A 4,479-nucleotide genomic window follows, 5' to 3' on the forward strand; every position below is an offset into this window, starting at 1 on the left:
AATGAAGGCAAAGACTCTGCTGGTGCTGAAGAGTGGTAGGAATAGCAGCAGTCTGACAAGTAAATAATAGTGAAGCTGAGATGCTGGAAAAGAGGGCTCATGATGCAGCCAGGGAATCCAGGGCTTCACATCGAGTCATTCATTCCATGTGGCAGTGAGGCTGCTCTCAGCATTGATCTTGAAGTCTGAAAGAGGCCAGTCCCCAAACACAGAGAGGAAGGTTACAAAGGGCACTTTGCTGCTGGTCCTGTTCTCTGCACTGGAACCTTGGATCTAAAAGGAAATGCTTCCATATGCATGGAAGTAAAGGTGACTAAGGACATGTTTGGGTTCCCAGGACAGTTGGTTGTGACCACATGCTGCCTTTTGAGTAAATCAGCTCAGTCTAGGTCTCCTCTGGCTGTGGGGGAAGATGCACTTGGGGACCAACCACCAGCAGAGGGTAGACAATGAGAAGAACTCCAGTCACCTGGAGGAGGCCATCACTAAAAGCAGACTTTCCAGGGGATGTAGAGCTTATGGGATAGGCAAGAGGGAAAGGAAACCCTTTTGCAGTGGAAAGGCATGTGCAGCCTTTGCTGACTCCTGACCATCCAGACTCAGTCACTGGCCCCTGGACTGCTGAGTGAAGCAAGACTTCTGCACATGAAACTAGCCCAGGCTTTGTGTTCATCTACACGGGTCACCATTTCCGTGAAACCWCCTGCAGCAATCCCGCTCCTTCCAATGGAACATAGACATATGGAACAAAAAATGCTTTGCACTGCCTGAAAATGAAGGTGTGGTCCTGTGCCTCAGAGAATGGATGAGGTGAAAACTGCTGTCCCCACAGTGTGCAGGAACTGATCCCTACCACAGGTCCCAGTCTGCCACAGACATTGCAAATCTGATGTTTTCCTTCCCAAGGAGAAGAGTCTGTTCTGCTGCCAGCTTGAGTCCCTGTGTATCCAACAAGCCTTTCCTTCATTAAGTACTTCTGAATGAGGCAAAAAAGTGTTACCATCCYCTGTACCAGCAGCTGAGGAATTCTGAAGCTTTATATAATTCCAGAGCTAAATTACATTGCCCTGTAAAAAAACCTTGTCACTGCTCCTTTGCAAGGCTGGCAATGCTGCACAAGTACAAATGGAGAGTTAGACATGCTCTTATGTTTAAAAAACACCCTGCAGTGCACATTGCATTGGAGGTGTCAGGAAGAAATGCAGAGTATCRGTATTTTCATTGTTGGTGTGCCGTGTGAAGAGAGTTCCTGAGCAGCCATGGTGAGACCCCAGGGTCACGCAACAGAGACGGAATTCAGCCCTCTGCTGGCACCCACCTCAGCTGGGCCAGCTGCAGGGAGGAGAGGCTGCACATCGACCCCAGCCAGCAGTGAGGGTTCTGCCCTGTACCTGCCCACAGTTTGGGTTTGTGCAACGAACTCGAAAGAAAACAAAGGGGCACTGATGCAGCGTGTATCATTATGAAATTATTTCTCTGAACTAATGTCTCAGTTTAATTCAGTCATAGCTTTCTGTATATGGGTCTGGTGTGGCTGTCTGATGTCTGTCTTGATTTTAAAAAGTCAGTGTCTGAACAGATGACTGTAGCTCCAAAAAGGTTTAAGGTCCTTTGCCTGCAGTCACTGGCTGTGATCCTAAACTGTCGTTTAAAGAGAGTCCACTAAATCAAAAGCCAGGTAAATCAACAGAGCACTCAACATCGTAATGAGACCGCTTATAAGGTAAATTACAACATTATTCAAGCACACAAAATTCCTCCTCTGGCATTTGTCCTGCTAAGTGCAATGCACCTTAAAAGTGGTGAAATGATTTCTGGCAGCCTGTGAAAGAGGCTGTGTCAGGGGGATGGGAGGCTGAGCCCAGCCTCTGCCTTTGCACCAATTTCTAACTCTGGGCAGCAGGCGACCACTGCTGAGGTGTGCTCCCTGCCTTGTTTGAAAGGTTTAYGGATAGTTTTTCAAAATGGTGCCGTACCAGCCATAAACACTGACCATGTGCTGTCTCAGTTTCCAGCAAATCTTGTTATAATTTTCAAAGCAGAGGACTAGAAAGACTTTAATTAGGGCCTTGGTTAGAAAGGCTTGAGACTTATAAATCTTTGGTTACAATGAATGAAATTCTGAACAGATGCTGATGCTTTTGAAGCTGCCAAGACCCAAAAGATGGGCATGTAGACCCTAAGGAGATGGCCACTATTATGAATGTTGGATATAAAAGGCTGTAAGCATATAAGGGCAAGAAGCCCAAAATGGGGCAAAATTTATGTGCAGAGCATGGGTGGCTTTTTCTGAAAGATATCTTGAATTATGGGATTCTGTGCATTTATTGTAAGAAAATGTTTGATAYTGCTAAATGCTGGAGAGAGAGGTTCCCCCCAACCGGCTTTCAAAACCCTTTTGTGTAGACAAAGCTGAAAGTTTTTATTTTACAAGATGCGGCCCAAAGAAACAATTTGCCCCAAGTGTTTCAAGCAGCTCCGAGTGCCAGTCAGGCACAGCCTGTTGTGCAGTGCTGCTAACCTATATCCCTCYATCTTGTGGGGCAAAAACAAAGGCATTTTGGTTGGATTAGAGGTTCCGTGAGAAATACTGTGGCTATTATGTGCAAAGGTCCATGCAAACTATCTCTCCCAGACTGCCAAAGGCCCAAAGAAAAGGAGAGAAAAGCAAAATACATGAGAGAGTGCACAGACTRACACAATTTTACCTAATACAAAACCAATCTAGTGAACATAAATCAGACTCTTCAGTGGCAAAACATCCTGTATAAATACCCTGCTGTATTTTTTTAAAGGGTAACACCACATGCAGGAGCTGAGAACAGAGGGCAAATATATTGCTTTGCTTGCAAAGATAAGCGGAAGGGTTGAAAAGTGGTCCAAAAGTGCCCACGCAAGCCTGCATCGTTTGGTTGGAGCAAAGGAGCAATGTTTGTGGCTGGGAGGAAGTGTGTGTCAGATGKCCAAGCTGCACAGGGAATGCCTCCTTTTCTATTCCTACCCTCCCTTCTTCTACAATATACAGATTTTTTTTGCTTCTTGTATTTCTCCAGTAGAAACTGATTGCAGTCAGGGCAGTGGAAAATGGRTGGGAACCCAAACAGGCTCTGTCCTAAGGCAGAGGCTCTGTGGCCTCCTCTGTCTCCCCTTCTTTCCAAACTGTTATCCCAGTCCTGCTGCTTTCCCTTGGGAGASCTGCAGTGCACCAAGTGCACTGTCTCCCACGAGCATCGCCTCAACGTGCAGCCGCACAGACAAGTTCCTCAGCCCGACCCAGGCCACACATGTCACCACACACTGTCTCAGCCAAGGAGGAAAGGTAGAGCAGGGCAGCTGATTATCCTAATTACTGGTTAAGTGCAACAAGCACTTTGTTTTCCATGACAGCCTCTGTGGAGGGGAAAGGAAGCAGCAGCTCATCCCCTCCTTGCGTGAGACATGTAGATGGAGAGGGGTTGTCCAGGGATTCCATACAACTCTCTGTGGCAGACATGGACTGTGAGAAGGAGGGTCCAGCAGAAGCATTCCCTTGAAAAGCTGGAGAAGGCTGGCTGTGTGGCAGCAACACGGGGAGGCGTGTCCTGGCACAGCACTGGTGACAAGGGAGGATTTCTAGCTGGGGTGCATGTCTGTACAGCCCTGTGTGGAGCAGAGCCTGCTGAGGTCTCACCAGCCCTGCTGGGATTTATCCATGAGGGATTAGGACTGGTGAATGAGGGACTAAAACTTGGACAGTGGGAGCAGTGTGTCTGGTCTTAGTGCCTGAACTGCCATGCAGTGATTCCCACATGTGAGAAAGAAGGATGACAGGGCATGAGGCAGCACTAGCAGCCACATCTATTGCCCAGTGCCAGTGTCTCCCACATGTGGGCTACGGTGATCACCATGTGATGCTGGGGCCCAGGAGCCTGCCTGGAATGAAGTTAAATGAGACCTGCTGCTTAGATCTTCCCTGAGAGGCAMAGAAGCCCAACAGAAGCATCAGCCCTGCCTCAAAAGTCAAAGGGGAGGCCAGTATTGCTTACTCAATGCCAGAGGTTACTGAAAATTACTCCAAATACCTGCATAATTTTTTCCATATTTTTTAGCTTTTTCTTTTTCTCCGTTGAACGACAACGTCTAAGAGTTCAAAATAATGAAGGTCAATAGTGGCCGTAGCACTTACAATTAGGATTCAGGCAGGAGATGTAAGAAAGCGAGGCAAACAGGGCCAGCCGGCGTGCGAGCCTCGGTGGCAGCACGGGACAGGGGATCTGGCACCGGGGACGTGGCTTTTAAAAGCGCCGGGGCGCGTTTGCTACAATGATCCGCTGAAACAACAGCCGTCTAAAAATAAGTTTGTTTTCTGTACTAAGCTCCTTTTAACTTCGTTAGTCATCACCGGCTCCCAAAATAAGCTCCGTGTAACAGTCTCTCCTAGTAGCGGCTGTAAACAAACTCGGGGAGGCGGGAGGAAGGCGCAGGGCCGCGGGAAGCGGA

This window comes from Malurus melanocephalus, unplaced genomic scaffold, assembly GCF_030028575.1.
Source record: "Malurus melanocephalus ecotype Western Australia unplaced genomic scaffold, MMel_1.1 scaffold_329, whole genome shotgun sequence".
Taxonomy (NCBI): domain Eukaryota; kingdom Metazoa; phylum Chordata; class Aves; order Passeriformes; family Maluridae; genus Malurus; species Malurus melanocephalus.